Source organism: Aedes aegypti, chromosome 1, assembly GCF_002204515.2.
Source record: "Aedes aegypti strain LVP_AGWG chromosome 1, AaegL5.0 Primary Assembly, whole genome shotgun sequence".
Taxonomy (NCBI): domain Eukaryota; kingdom Metazoa; phylum Arthropoda; class Insecta; order Diptera; family Culicidae; genus Aedes; species Aedes aegypti.
Genome location: NC_035107.1, coordinates 118964463 through 118981719, shown reverse-complemented (window position 1 = coordinate 118981719; position 17257 = coordinate 118964463). Strand labels below are relative to the sequence as shown.

The following is a 17257-nucleotide window of genomic DNA, read 5'->3' as shown; positions in this document are numbered from 1 at the left end:
CTTGACCATTTCTTGGGAGAAATTTTCCACGCATCGAGATAGGCGATTCCTTTTCTTGTCAGTAGCAAACCGGTCTTTAGACGGTAAAATCGTTCCCTGATGAAACTTGAGCGACTTTTAGGGATTAGTACACGAGTTCACTAAATATTTTAAATCCAAATGAAAAGCCCTTTTCCTAGTCACTGAACAGACCTATCGGAGCATTTGGATTTTAAAGCTGCTTTCACACACACAGCTGCACCGGGTTTGTAAACGCGGACGACGCGAAACGAAACAAGACGACTGACGTTTGCTGAGCTGACGGAAAGGACGGTAGTTCAAGTTTTTCTCCCGTTCGCTGCTGGAGGAAGCGCTAGTGATTTTGGTGATCGCGTCGGTTGTTCGTGTTGGTTCTGAATCCTAAAATTGTCATAGTTGATGTGAAAAATTTTGTCCAAATCTCTCTGGGGGGAAAGAAAATGTTCTGCCCAATCATTTCCAGTTTCCGGTGAGTGTCGAGAAAAACTCAACCCGAATCAAGTTCAGGCGGAAGAAAAAGAGGGGCGTATCACCACTGAAGGTGCAGTGAAGAGTGTTTCGCACGGGAGGAAAATTTTATCGATCGGTTTCTCCCAACTCCTCCGTTTTACTCCGCTGTTTAGCCGAAAGGGAATCTGCCAGACCTATCTGAAGGCAAATACGGGAGTGGTTCTGTGAAGATTTCCCAGAAATTTTGATGGTTCGCTGAAATATACAACGCAGTGAAGCTTAGCTAATCTACAGCAGCGAAAAGTACCTACATATTGCAGTTAAGGAAGTGCAGTGAATCGGATTGCAAGAGCAAATGTTATAAAATCGCTTGGAATATCAGTGCAGTTATTGGACTTGTGATTTGGCATCGCATACCCTAAAATAGCCGGCTGGGAGAAAATTGGGATTAGCTTAGTCCTGTACCTTGAAATCGGAAACTGGCGATGGAAAGAAGTTCCTCTGTCTAACTTTATATGGTAAGTATCGTTTGTTCCAATCAAGTTAACTAATCGAATTGAAAAAAAAAGTAATTCACAAGTAGCAACGACTTCCTGGTAGTTACACCATTTTCATGTCAAAGAAAAAAACAATTCTTTGACGAAAATTACTGTTGGAAAACAGATTTTTTTTATTCAAGTGAACCACTGCACATTCGCATATAATTCATAATTCTTGGTTCAAAACATATGCCGAAAAGAAGCATATCTAGAATGAAATCTCTGGGGGCCTTCCTTAGCCTAGCAGTAATTTTCTCGGATACAAAGCTAAGCCATGCTAAAGGGGTCTAAGGACTATTCATTTTAAAAAGATGACACCTTGTAGCATCTTGTTAATTTATCAATGAAATCGCAATCGGTTTTCTGTGCAGAGTTTTCATTTTCCCTCTTGCGCGTTCTTTTTTACGGGCGTCGAGAAAGCCGGAGCAATCCCAGTTTATTTTTTGAGTAAGGGCTCATTCACAAATTTCATAACGCTGAAGGGGGTGGGTGGGTGTTCTTCGGATGTTACAGTTCATACAAAATTTGTAGAATATTCATATAAAAAGCGTTACAAGGGGGTGGGTGGGTGTCAAATATGACCATTTTTGGCGTTATGAAATTTGTGAATAAACCCTAATCTGATATGAGCCGAGCAAACAAGTCGGTTTCGTGCCTCTTTACGGTTAAAAAAAGCTGAAAGTGGATTGTGGCTGCTCAATCAAGGATGAAGGATCAATTGGTGAGCTTGTTCCATGCTTTTGTTTCAAATCTGTAAAATATGTAGGTATGAATGCACATTTGATCGTTACAAATGTGAGACGTAAATATATTTTTTCAACAAACTATGAATGATTCGTCACTATGAGTGTCAGCATGAACTCTTATTCATCATTACGACGCTTCTCAACAGAGACAACAGCAATACATGGCTTTTCAACTTGATACCTACTAAACGTTCCCGTGATGTACCTTCAACTCTTAAATTTAAAGTTTCAACAAAAGAGGGATGGGAGGTCGAAAAACGCGTATCTGTCAAAAGATACAAACTATAGTGGAATTAAATGGTATAGTACTAAATTCGGTTTTTCATCTACTTAAAAACAAATATTCTGTCAGTTATTGGTCAATGGCGTAGTTGGTAGAGTTAAAATATATAGAGTGAAAATAAATAGATTTCTGATAGACAAAGACAGAAATCCCCTGATAATAAAAATTCGAACAGTAATCTTCGACGGACATGGGCGGAGATGATATTCGACGATTTCTGATGAACATTTGCAGAAATCCGTGGAAATAAAGGTCTCCGATGGACAAAGGCGGAGAACCAAAAAATGTATTCTGACGGAAATGGGCAGAAATCCAAAACGAAACTGGTCTCTAATAAGACAAAATATATCTAATGGTCAAAATATAAATTTTGTTTGCGCGATGAGAGAAGGTATAAGCAGGACAGGATCGATTGAAATGACTGGAATCGTGAGAGAAATGCGTAGAAGTTTGAGTTTCCTGATCGACAACCTTATGTATGTAAAATTTTAGCCTAATAAACCACTGAAATTGTAAGCTCTAGCAACAAAATAAGGTTATACAGTCGACTCTCCACATCTCAATGTTCTACATTTCAATATCTCTCCCTATGTCGGTGATTTCTTCGGTCCCTCAGTCGGCAATCAGTGTGAATCTAGTTGTTTTGGATGATCGTATTATAGCCCGTATTCCTGCACTATGCTATAGTTGAAACTCGGTCAACAAAAAAAGAGTCACACATTATCCTGAATGATTCAGTCTACCTTTGATACGGTTGCTCGAATGAAAAGGAAGGAATTCAAATGCATGAAACGGCATCCTACTTTAGAAAATGCTGATGCGCATCTTAGAATTACGCTAAAAAGACGCTAATCAAACTTATATTTAGAATGTTCTAAGGAACCTTGAATCAAATCTCAATGCATTTTGGAAGTTTGTGTCCTAGAGAACGTAAAATATGTAGGGTAATTTGCCCATTATTGCGGTATTCCCTATTATTGCGGTATAAGAATTAAACCCTCATTATTAATCGAAAACTCTATTTTCTATGGATATTATTGATGATGATGAAAGCTCATAGTATTCCCAAGCTGTACCAGATGAATGCTTCAAAAATTAAACGATTTTGATCGTTGGAAGAACAGTTTTAGATGATGCATCAAGCAAAGCCTATATTTTTAACCAGTCTCTCTATCTACGGGCCTGTTTTCATAAGCTTAAATTTTTAAGTTTAGAACCAAAACAATTATATGTAGCGGGTATATCAGTTCAGTATAGATGTAGTTAAATGATAGATATTGAATTTCGAATAAAAGTTCTATATTTTTGAGAAAAAGCATATACCGCAATAATAGGACAATGAAAATACCTTTTTGCCTATTATTGCGGTATTTGTAAATCTCATTCAAAAATTCGATATTTCAATAGTCATTTTAAATGTAATTGCTGGAAACATTAATTATATTAATAGGATACTAATTTTGGGCATAATTTTGAGTTATTCATACATTTATTTAGTCAAACAAAAGGTTTATGTTTATTTTTACCCTGTGATTCCTCTTATTTACAAATATTTTGAAAATAAATACAATGTTTTACCAAAAAATCACGTTAACTGACTGAAAATCGGAACAAATGCCAAAAATATGTTGAAAAACTAAGATATAAGATGATCGCAAGGAAGCAATTCTTTAAAATTGTGTTGCTAGTGGAAAATATTTTTAAAAGCATCAAAATTGTAGGTTATACTTAAGTCAACAAATTAATTTCTTATATAGCGACTAGTGGTGTCAGATGGAAGAACCTTGTCTATTCAAACGGAGACGAAACCGGCAGAAAATCATTCGATTCTGTTGATTTGTTTTCGAATCGTGACATAAAGTAATGAATTAGTTTTCCTCATAGATATGTCCAAAGTCACACAAACTGACAGTACCGTGCAGTGTCATTAACATGGAGGGAGCATAATTTCAATTCTCGAACATGTTGTGATATTGAATGTATCTTGAATGTAATAAAATCTATGATTTTTGGTATACCGCAATAATAGGACGGCACTACCGCAATAATAGGACAAAATACCGCAATAATTGGACAGAGGAAGAGCTTCAGATTTATGTAAAAAATATGTATGTATGATTCCAAAAAATACTTTTTTACTTCACTATACTCCAGATAAAGGATAGTTTTACCACTTAACATTGCAAAATACTATAATTATTAGATTTTGGACACTGCAATACGATTTAAATTTCAACACCGTGCTTAAGTCCTCCATAATAGGACGGATACCCTAGTGAGATTGAACTTTTTACTGATTTTTTTTTATTTGTTTACCGAAATTAAATCTTTTACGATGCCGTGCAATCGGAATTCAATTTTCATTTTTTTTTTTCAATATAAACTGATACCATAAGTGAGGGTGTGCAAACTTGATTGCAGCAAGTCCGCAGGCCCTGATCAATTATCAAAATTATTGCTCAATATGTTGAAGGCATTGAAAGTGATTCACGTCGCTGCACAAAAAGTGTTCCATCATACCTATTAAGGCACAAAAAATGTTCCTTTTATAATTTAAAATCGGAATCAAAGTTGAAAACTATACAGTTACTATACAGTTGAGGTCGAAATACGCGTATCTGTCAAAATACACAAACTATAGTGGAATTAAATGGTATAGCACTAAATTCGGTTTTTCGTCTACTTATGGATATAAAGCCTCAAATGTACTCGATTCTAACGAAAAAAGCTTTGGCATTTTGCTTAGCCGATTAATAGAAATTATGTTATTTCGTTAAGTATGTGGTGGGTCTCGGACTATCAATGTTATTCGCATTATCAAAATTACCCCGTCTTACGGTAACTAGTCGGCTGGTCGGTAAAGGTTTGATTACAAAAAAAAATTAGAATATAAACAATTTTTCAGCGGGATATCAATATCACTATTCTTCCCGCTAGCCGTTTATCAATAACAAATCATGAGAAAAATCTGAAGATCTGGTTGCTGGGGAATGGCGCATTCTAGGGATTGAATTGTCTTGGTTCGATTACCTGATGGTCGAGTATCTTTCCGTAATGAAAATTTCCTTTACACCCCTGTCCATACAACAAGCCTACCCAAAGTACGGTCCGGTACGGCGGTTAATTTCGTGCGGTCCACGGAGAGCTTGAAGACCCTTCCCATATCGGGGGTTTTTGAACACTCCAATGCTAGGACATCTACAAATCCTTACCTATTTCATGTAACTCGCCATACGATTTGTAACTGACGGAAGACAATCTCATTATTACAACCTATGTTTTTTTAACTCTCTAATACCCAAATTTTTGTTTTCGATCTAAATATAATTTTTCGTTATCTAAAATCGTTCTAAACACGGTTTGGGCAATTATTTATTTTTCTTCGCAAATTTATGAATTTTGGTTTTTATTATTTTTATTTTTGAACATCCCTGTCCTTTGGTTCAGAAAGGGGTATGGGCGCGTTCTGCCAACTCGGTCGGGGCAGATTTCTTGTGTGAACAAGTTACAACATGGACGTTCTAAAGTGCCAGAATGAAGTGTTGTGTTTGTGGGGAGCACTTGAAGATGGGATGAAAGGTCATTACTTCGCGTTCGTGCTTTACTCCTGCTTATCTTAAAAGTTATATTTCTATAACCGACTCTAAGTTTAACTATCTAAATTAACAGTTGCAAATATAATAATCGCTCTGAGCTCACTAACATGTCGTCGCGTTAATTTTATCATAATGATCTTTTATCTACATCCGTCGAACCATTCTGAATGGCCGTTGTGAGAATATCACCAAGAACTTCTCACATGCAATAAAGCTGAATTGTCCTACATTGAAACATTGAGGTTTTCGCTCTTTTGGATTCATTTTTTGTTGTTCGTCATCAGTATTGTTGAGATGTCCTCAATGCCGCACATGGCGTACAGTTATCATTGCCATGGAGTTTCTTGTAAGCTGCATGGGGATTGTTACCATGGGAATCCAAAGAGCGAATTTTGTATGATTTCATTGTAGGCCAATACAGCAATAAAGCATGTAACAATCACTAACATTTCTTCTCTTTTCATCCTTGTTTTCATATCTAACCCGCCATTACAACGAGGAAAAATCCATCGGAGAGGAAAGACATGCAGCGTTCTGGCCGAGAAAAGATAAGTATCATGTTTTTGTACATATTCTTATTACTGATTGCAAGGTGAATAAGATTAACTAAATTTTTAACTAATAACAAACTTGTTCCACAGAGCTATTTACAAAATACCACCCAAAATCCCTCCTTTCCCATATCCTTAGGCAAAACACTTCACTACCGCTATATGTATGACTGATTCATGTTCTTTTGACCTTGCATCATTCATACGTGTATTGGAAGTCAAGAGTAGAAGCAAAACTTAAAGAACCTTCTGGTCAAAGATGTTGCGTTGCCTACTTCCCAAACTCCAAAATTCCCTCGGTGTATTATGGACGGTGTGAGTTTTCAAACTTATGCTGGAGACTTGGCCCCTGACCCCCTTGTACATCAATAAAATAAAAAAATAAAATAAAATATTATTTTTATTTTTGAACATCCCTATCCTTTTCAATTTTTTCTTGAAGCCTTTTCTGGTTACTGGTTTTTGACAATAATAAAAATTAGAGTTTTTACTATACTTTTGAAAATATGATTTTATCAATTTTTTCTGGAATATTTTTTATTTTCCGTGTCACTAACGGAAAAACAGATTTGAAATCATTTCAATACCATCAGGCTCTTCTTCTGTGATAGGTTAATCGTAGAAAAATATAAAAGGTACGATTTTTTATAATACACGTTAAATGAATCCCAGGCATTTGAAGGTTCTATAAGAATACAATTTTTCAAACAATTTTCAATAATACAAAAAAGTTTCAAAAATCATAAAAAACTTTTCTTATATGCATGTTATGAGTCAAGGTTTAAGCCAAAAATAAAATCATTTTAATTTCCGAGCTACGAAAAAATACACAAAATTCCAAAGTGTAACCCGTCTAAAGGCGGGGTTGGGTATTAGAGGGTTAATCTCAAGTTTTTTTTTTTTTAATTTATAACTGTTGGAGAAGAACAGATTGTGGAGAGGACACCGGCTTTTTAGCAGCACATAAACATGACGTTAAATTTACGGTTTGCGCAGCTTCAAACTGCAAATATATTTCAAAAATTAAAACCATGATTAACTCAACAATCAATATTACCTTACACTTTCGGTGTTTGGTAACTTCATAACCGAAATCTATGTGATATACTATTCAGTAGTGATTCCCTAACCTCAAATCAACCTGTTCCACGAATAGAAATTCTTGGTTTTCTGCAACCAATTTGCATCTATCAAGTGAAGCTTTGCTAGAAAGGTAGATTCCAATCATTTACTATTTGCTTTATGAACTCAATTTGTCGAAAAAGGCATTTCTAGATGCGTAGAACAGGTAAAAAGTGAGGTTATGAGTCGCCTCTGATACTATTAGGTATTACATATTGAATTCACTTGGTGCAACTATAAATAAACCATTAGTATAAATTTCCAACTTTAGTTTCTATGATACTTACTATTCTACATGATGTAGAATACGTGATGGAATTAAGATAAGTTATGTTTAATATTCATCCAGCTTACATACTTTTATATGCTGAAGAACACACAGGTGTTAGCATAACTTTTTTGTTTCTCGATGGATTTTGCTGAAATTTTCAGAAGTTCTCAAAAAACTCTTCTAGTTTAAAGTCTGAAATTTTTTGAAATATGGTCCAGTTGGATCCGAGGTTATTTCGGACTGTCTTGGGGTACCAAAATTTGTCACATCATCCCTTAAACGGATATCTCAGGATTCTGATGAGCAAGACGGTTGGTGTTTTCGGCAAAGTTGTTCAGTAAAAATCTGTTTGTGAATACGTCCGCAAGGTGGCGCTAGTAACATTTTTTCTTATTTTCTATAGCTCAAGATGCTGATGAGCTAGAAGATTGGTGTTTTCGGCAAAGTTGTTTAGTAGAATGATGGCTATCTGGCACTAAAAATATGTTTGGGAATTCGACGTGATGCTTCTGGTGGTGGTCTACCGCGCGACGACCGGAAGGTTAAGGAATTTAGCAAGTGATTTCTCCAGGGAATTATCCAAATATACCTCTAAGAATTTCTTTAGGAGATTATGAGAAAATTACTTTTACAACTAAGAAAAATTGCACATATTTGAAATAACATCGAAAATAACTTCAAAGATTTTCTCTTAGATTCTTTGGAGAATTCTAGTTAAAAAAAATCACACCAATGTTTTTCCAATGATTTTTATAGAGTCAGATTTCATCCTTCTGAAAGTCTTTATCAGGCCTGCTCTGCCTTCCTGAACCGTGGACCAAATCTCAAAAACTTTATTGTGAGGCAGGCCAAGAATTTTTGAGGCGCTAGCAATTCCAACATTCCATATCAACACACGTAAAACAGTACAAAATCAGTCAGTTAACACTTCAGTCGTCGCGCTGTTGTATTTTGTACAACACTATTGTACAACGCTTTTCCACCGCTCGTTATTTGTTTTTGAGAAAGTCGAATATGACGTCGTTATCTTCGGGAGAAATCAAACGGAATCCTTCAATAACGTATTTAGAATCTTTTTTATGTGGATAGACCTATACCCCATTTTTATGTTTTGAACTAGCTTACATAGACATTCCACTAGATTTCCGTGTGTTCTCTAACATTGCAACTTCTCAGTCAACGTCTTCCTTTTAATTGGCTGCCCCAAGTAGACATATTAATATTGTAATGTTTGGCAACATCTTCTAGAGAAGTTCCATGATTTCTAATAGCTTTTAACGCTTGAGTATAGTGTTTCTTGAATTATCAGCACGTTATGTTTTTCTATGATAATTGCGAACATGTTTACTTATGGCTAGTTAAGTACGAAAACTCAAATTTAATCTCTAATGATAAACTTTTCACTTGCCCCACCTGATAAGAAAATTGACGGTGTTTAAATTTAGTTATTTTTAGGTCTACGTCCAATTAATTGTAAAAAAAAATTTATTGCAGTTTGAAACTGTCACAGAGGACAACTGAGAAGTGGTACAGGAAATTGTTTTCCGCAACTTTTTTCCACTGAAAATATTAAAATAAGATTGTACGCCGCCAACTTGTTACGGAGTAACAATTGACAGGTTAACAATTTTTCGCTCTATTATGCAAAAATGGCTGAAAAATCTCAGAAATCTCTTACCTATCGTAATGTTCTGAATGGCCTCAAAGGTTTACGCATGAGTTTAAACCGTTATTCACATATTCAGTAGAATATATCAATTGTTTTCACTTACCCTATTTACCCACTTACCCCACGCTACCTTAATTAAATTATTTGTCTATTTTTTGTGAGAGTTCAAACCAGCATTTGGCATAAATCCCTCTGAGGATTGCATCAAATGCATGTCAAGGATTTGATGAAAATTCTGATTACGATTCAATGTTATTATGTTTGATCAACTTAGTCTTTTTGCAAAAACATTTATTCGCTGTCTTCTTTAAAAAATATCAAATTTATGAAAAACTTGTTTTTGTGAACTTAAAATCGATTAACGTCCAACGATCCGTCATCGTCATCATTGAAAGTTTAAAAGCAGTTTTCCTGTTCAAAACTAGAAATCATTCGATGAAAATGTGTTCACTGTATTGCGATTGGATGATACAATACAGTAAACACATTTTCCTGTAAATTTTCTTGATTTTGAACTAAAAAACTGCTTTTGAAAATTGCGAAATCAATGACGGATCCTGCCCCCTTCAATTGAGCTAGAGTTATTAGTAAAACAATGTTAACGATAATCAAAATTTTATTACAACATACTGTCAAGGCTGGTAGCGAGTCACTTTTTAGTGACTTGGTCACTTTTTTGAAGCCAGTCACTTTAAAGTCTCTTTTTTGAAGTCTTTTTTTGAATAACTAAAGTCACTTTTTTCGCCAAAAAGTCACTTTTTTCAACTATTTTGAGCTGAATTTTCGAGATAAAATTACGAATGCTAAATTTTAAGTAAGAACAACATCATTGTCAGTATCAAAATATTGATTCATGGTTTTCTTGTGAAAAAGGTTAATCTAACATAGAATTCCACGTAATTTGTTATAGTATTATCATAATAGTAAATGTTTAGTATTTTTTTGAATGTCTCGTGCATTCTCATTTAGGTAATAGGAATTTGTATATCTGGTGGTGGATAATTAGATGTATATTTTCGAATAATACGTTTCAAAATATGCATCCTAGTTATTCTCTTTGTCTTCCAAATTCGTTTTATTACACATACCAGCCTAGTATAAAGCACATGAGCGTTTTAAACATTTCCAAAATCTATAAAATGTTTTTAACACAAAAAAGGCAAACAAAGAATAATTTAGTGTACTATTTGAGAATAAAAACTCATCATACTTTTTAAGACAAGCAAACCAAACCTTTAAAAATGGCCGGATAGATCTTGGCTAGAGTGTACTTCCTTATTTTCTGATGCATGTATTTAAGTATCTATTTAGAAAAGGATATTATCAATTGTTTTTAGGAATAAACTTTGGAAGATCCTTTTTCGAAACTTTTTGAGAATGCTTCAAAGAATTTGTCGTTTTCATTGAATAGCTCATGACATCATGCATGATGCCCTCTTCAAAGAAATGTAGGGTCTCGGTTCCTCTTCTTGGCACTTTTGATTCACTTCGGCAAGAGATGTGCTGAAAGCCACTGCGTTTATATTTGACAAGAATATGCGCGGTATTGAAGTATTTTTTATTACATAGTTTGACAATTTGACCGACTATAATCCCCAATGCCAAGTAAATCATGAGAGTGTCCATGTAATTTTGATTAAAATATTAGAAGCTTAGTGCTTAACAGCCTATTAAGCCTATCGTCTTTATACTAAATGTCCATTAGGCCAAACGTACCTTCCATTTAACTTACTGATGGAAAATTTCAATTTCATTAGTCGGCGTTCCAAGGAAGCGTCTATGATACATTGGTTTTAAGCATTATTTCAACCATATTCGATCTTCTGCCATTTTTAATTTGAAATATTGACTAAAGGCCAAATATTACATGTTCCGTAATCTTGATCTAGTTACACAAAATATTGACCTTATTTGGTAGAAGCGTTAATTCTTATTTTCCCACAAATTGTCCCCTTTGTTCAACAATTTAGCAGTCAAAATGTCGTTTCTAAAAAAAGTGCTTAGACAAAAGTTGTTGCAAATAAGCTAAATTATTCAAAATCACTATAATTTTTTTTTTATTGAAGATCAATATCTGGTTGATTGCGCTGCGTAACAAAAATGACATTCTTGCGTTTCTCAAGGATCAAATTATGTGTCTCGAGTAGATTTGGGGTTGCTGAATCTGATGCCATTTTTAGAAGTGTTCCAGCACGTCACAATTTTTAGTTACAGGTCCCCAAAGTTGTAACACTGATTTTATTGATGTTTACATGAAATTTGAGGTATAATTTATCAAACTTTTGTGTAATTTAATCCACTATGCATGCTATTTTGCACTCAAACTTTCATTTTTGATTAAATTTGGTTCAAATTGCGCGATTAAATTTAGATTAAACCGATTTTTTCGACATGTTTGCTGTCTCCATACAAAATTCTTCGTTTTTCTTATATGGGAAAATACAATACTTTTTTGAACCATCAAAAAATAATTTTTCCGCATCGAAAGTATTATAAACTTTGCCGATATGTATTGTTATACACATAAAGTTTGAATTCTGTGGCAAATTAAGCAAATGAATTGCCTTACAAGTTGGCAAACTTGCATGCAAGTTGACTAAAATAATCAATTTTTGCATTTTCAACAGCCAATATCTCAAAAACTAGACGTGCTACGATATTTTTGAAAACGGCAATGGATTCAGCAACCCTTAATAGAGTGAATAGCGGTATTTTGGTGCTTGAGGCAAAAACGTGTTCCGCAGTGTTGTTTTTCAATACTTGAATCCTTATATCACTAATCTCGATGATGATAAATCTTCGAGCTGTTCAGTGGAATACCTATAAGTAAATGAAAGTTGAGGTCGAAATACGCGTATCTGTCAAAGGATACAAACTCTAGAGGAATTTAACGGTATAGTACTAAATTCGGTTTTTCATTCTCTAATTTCGATGTTTGATGAGACAAATAAGTGTATAAGTTATAAGATTTGAGTTATCCCGTGGATACGAGTAACTGACACTGAAGAAGACTGCAAGTGATAGTTGAAATACGCGTATCTGTCAAAGATAACCATTTAGGGCGGAATTAAAAGGTACAAGATACTCCAATCTTTTTTGTTTCATAGTGTAATAGAACTGAAATAAAACTGATTACGTTTTGATTTTCAAGTCACTTTTAGTCACTTTTTGGAGAATCGGAAGTCATTATTTAGTCACTTATTTCTCAAATCTGGTCACTAAAATAACGTGGCCTTTCTGAACACACATGCTCTATTATCCGTTGAATAGTTTATTACGACGAGGTATACTTCTACAGGTACAAACATCGTCATTTGCATCACGATTTTGACTACAAAAGAAGTTACTGTCGTTGAAACGACCGAAATATAGAAGCGCTTAGACATGAAAAAAAGTTGTTATTACGCTATGACTAACCTGATAAGGCTATATCAACTTAATGGTCGCAGTGGTATCATGTCCCCACAAGGAAAAAAAACCTGATATGGCTAGTTCAAGCAGCTCGAGTGACCTCGCGGATGAGATATGATGAACAATAAAACAATCCAGACGGCGTCCGTTTATTACGTAACTCGATCTTCCGAACACACTGAAGTTGTGGGCACAATTTTTATATGCAGTATGACTAATTATTCAAAATATTTTTAATAAATCTTGATCAAGAAGCTCGTTACTGTTTAAAAAAGTTGTTTCCCAGCTCAGTGGTTGTACTACGAATTTTAAATTACTTTGATGGCAAGATGTTCTTCTCTTGTTTTCAACATTTGATCACAGAGCCTCTAATGATGCTCAAAACCATTGAAATATGATTAGGATATTCGCGGGGATTCACTTCTCCCCAGCACTATCTACACTTTCTCATAACTTCCTTAACCCTCTAATACCCAAATTTTTATTTTCGATTTAAATATTATTTTTCGTTATCTAAAATCGTTCTAAACACGTTCTGGGCAATTTTTTTTTTTATTCGTGAATTTTTGAATTATGGTTTTTGATTTTTATAATTTTTATTTTTGAACATCCCTAGCTTTTTTCATTTTTTCTTGAAGCCTTTTCTGGTTGTTGATTTTTGGCAATAATAAAAATTTAAATTTTTGCGATACTTTTAAAAATAATAAATTTTCAATTTTTTTTCGGAGCGTATTTTATTTTCCGTGTAACTAACGGAAAAACAGGTTTGAAATTATTTTGATACCACCAGGCTCTTCTTTTGTGATAGGTCGATCGTAGAAAAATATAAAAGGTATGATTTTTTTATTACACGTTAAATTAACCCCGGGCATTTATAGGGTATATAAGAATACAATTTTCAAAAATACAAAAAAGTTTCAAAAGTCATAAAAAACTTTTCTTACATGCGTGTTATGAGTCAAGGTTTAAGCCAAAAATAAAATAATTTTGATTTCCGAGCTACGAAAAAATACACAAAATTCCAAAGTGTACCCCGTCTAAAGGCGGGGTTGGGTATTAGAGGGTTAAACTACAACTAATAGTTATGCAATCCTCAAAACTTCATGAAAAACTATTGACTTTTGCTTAAATACGATCAATTTGAAACATGTATGTCATACCCGTATGCCGATTAATTTACTCGACATGAATTAATGGATTCTTCCCTACAGATTATTTGTACAGTATACTGATATAATTTTCAGAATTGCTCTCATTTCTCAATGCTCTTGTAAGAATCTTTATAAAATTGCCTAAGCTTGTTAAACATCTTTTATAGCCTTCGTATTTTTCCTTGTGCTCAGATTCGCAAAATCTCCGCACTTGATCATCGCAGCCGAGCACTATAAAAGGGAGGATAAACCTCAAAGAAAACCCAAAAGTACGGGGCCACACTCGAAGGGGTCAACGAACAGCTCGAGCTCGAGAGCGCCAACACCGACAGTGTGTGTAGGTACCTATGCTCGACCATTTCGGTGGCCAACTCTCCTGCCAACAATATTCGCTTCGCTTGTTTCGGTTGGTTTTCAAAATAAATAATCACTCTGCTTTCGGATGATGACGACAACGCAACCACTATGGCCATGCTATGCCAAGGAATGATGGAGGCGCTAGGGTGTCCCAGAAAAAAAAATCAATGATTGAAAAGTCATGGTGCTCAATCCTAAATCTAAAGTATGCTTATTCATAGCGTTTGTGTGGAACACATCAACTTAAAAAAAAAGTCTATTAGAGGTTCCACCAAATCGATTTATGGAAAAACATATTTTTCAATAAAAATGGACATGTTTTGACGTTTTTTGCATGTTTTCGAAGCCTAACAATTTTATGTTCACGTTGCCTTTAGAGTATAGATAGGTGATTTTTTGAATTGATATTGCAAGGTAAATCCTGATAACAATGGTAACAATGTATTGCACACTAACATTCTCTCCTTCCCCGATGACCGTAAGGACGTGACCGGCACTTATTGACTTTTTAATGTTTGGAATTCTCGAAAGTGTACGATGCCTTAAAACGGTGCCCGGCCTTTTGGTCGAATGCCATCTGGCCGAAAGGGTCGTTTGGCCCAAATACGAAATAAAAATAATTTGATTGCTACAACGCTGATGTGTAAGATATCAAAATGCAGCCAATTACTTATAAGCTTACTTAAGCAATATTGTAAATTTTTATGATTCTACCGGACGTCATGTTTGTCACTGTATAGAACTACAAGAGAAAGATGAAACCGATTTTAAAATTTAAGACGAATCTGTGAATTCCGCACATGGTTTCGAGGCTCTTAGCTGATAACAGCTTTGTTTTTGGACAGTCTTCAAAAAATCCCACTCCAAGAGCTGCTGAGATCGAAAACCATCAGAGCAAGATTAATTCAGCGCGCATCTTTTGTTCAAATCTAGGCATGCAATGAAACATGCCACGTGTATGAGAGGATTGAATCCCAGGATTCAATCTTTGATCGATTGTTAGTCGTGTGAATAAATCGAGTAAGCATTGATATTTCATTCCATTTCGGATGAAAACTTTTGTGACTTTTGTCTGAAAAATGTTATCATGCACAGCTGCTTCCAGTGAATAGTTTCTGGGTACTAGCGACAATTCTTGGTAACATTCTGACCTGACGTAATGACTCCTCATGTAGGCGGGACTCCGAGCTCTTAAACAGAAAATATGAATCAGGTGCTATTTATTGAATATCCGTTGAAACATATCTTGATTCAACGAAACTCCGGCATTCGAATTTTTGTCTAGATTAATTTCTCCTTGAGTGCCTTCCATATTACTTTGTCGCTTGTTCGGTAGTCAGGTTTTATATGCCCCAATCCCCTATGAAACATCAAATATTCCAGACGAAGAGCATTTCATCATGAATCGATTGCCTATGAGCGTAATGACAGAGATTCAATCGAGGGATTGAATCCTTGCATAAATCCCGCACGCTGAGATTGGAAAAATCAGGAATCAAAACGATCCCGTGCATTGAGATGATTTCAAAGCATGCTTGTTTAAATCTGGGAGTAGAAGGATGCTCTTAGAAGACTGTTTTTGGATTATAAACTTTGTGCTGAAGTTGATGTTCAATGATTTCGTCAAAAAAAAAATCCCTGCTTTAAACATAGGCTATTATTTCGAGTTATACTGGTTTCTATTGACAACGCTCATACTACGATTGTGATCTGTTGATCACTATTATTATGTTGATATGTTACACAGAAACGCTATAAATAAGCTGATCTTTCAATCTAGAGTTCAGCACCATGAATTCTGATTTTTTTTTTATTTTGGGACACCCTAGGCACCTCTCTGCTGCAATAATTGTCTGTAAATATTTCGAGCATTTCGCCACTTGAAGCCGTTTCGCTTACACTTCGATGCGCTTCGAGCAAACAGGTACAAATCGAACAGAAAGATAACGATAATCACTTTCTCTTTCGGCTGCTTCGAAGTTCAACGAGATCAGTCTTCGGTGGCCCAGAAGATTTCCGAGACATTACGGCTGAGGTAAGCCAGCTAAAAATAAAGCAGCATTAGAATTTTTATAGTTCAATGCCGGGCGAACATCTGGGAGGTAGCATCTCAATTGGCGAAGCTTGTAGATCAGCCAGTTGCGGTTGTAATGAGGCGTGCCACAATATGCGCTAAACGTGTGAAAGACGAAATGTGGCCTCTTCCGATATACTTGAACCAATATAGTTTTAAAATGTTACTCCCAGCAGCAGTAAGCCACGTTGGTTGAGCACACACCATCTCATCAATTACGGTGGGAAAGTTGTATAAATATATCACTGCACCATTGTTCAGCTTCCTGGGGAGAGCTAAGCAGTATGTTACGTATGTGTAGATCGGATCTAGTGGGATGAGAGGGAAGGGGTTAACCCGAAAAATGCGATCGTATAATTTTTTTTATAGTCTTCAAACGGATCTATTACTGCCCATAGGCAAAGTATACAACACCGCCGGCAGCAGAATGGGGAAGTGTAAACAATTTTTAACCGGTCACTGGTCACTGGACACTGGTCCAAACAGATCTCATCCAGTTGAAAGTAAAACTGTGTGGTGAATGTGTTTTTTTTGTAATTATTTTATTTGTTTCATATTATACATGACACTCATGTATTTTCATTGGTGTTCTGTGTTAGGCAACACTATCATTCTAATTTGGTAAAACTAAATTAGGCTATTACTAACTTTTTGTCAACAACATTTTGTCGTTTGCCGAGCAGATTTGTACATTTGAAGATCAAAAGTGTGTTCTTAAAAAAAAGTTTTGATTTTCTGTTGATAAATGGATTTCTGACATTTTATATATTTGTTACATTTAAAGCTAAAAATTGCCCTCATTGTGATTTTTTAGATTTTAATTTGTATCTAGCGTGAGTCCTACTTAACTTCATCTGACCAATTTATTGGAACCCTTCTCATCGTGACAGCATGTCTACTTGAAGGTTTCAAATACATAGCTTTTGGTTTATGTGCGAATATTATTAGTCGAAGTTTAAAAGCATTAAGAGAAATATTCCATTTTTTCAAGTATGAAGAAAAACTATTCAAACTTTTTT

The 17257-nt window shown here is 35.1% G+C and overlaps 1 protein-coding gene across 1 annotated transcript in view; it reads left to right on the top strand.

Annotated features, from left to right (window-relative positions):
• Nucleotides 1-309: 309 nt before the first annotated feature.
• Nucleotides 310-17257, top strand: part of LOC5565253 (beta-1,4-mannosyltransferase egh) — an 87914-nt gene continuing 70966 nt past the window's right edge. The window contains exon 1 of the mRNA XM_021846102.1: nt 310-986. The gene's annotated coding sequence lies outside the window, so the exon portion shown is untranslated. The remainder of the gene's footprint in view (nt 987-17257) is intronic.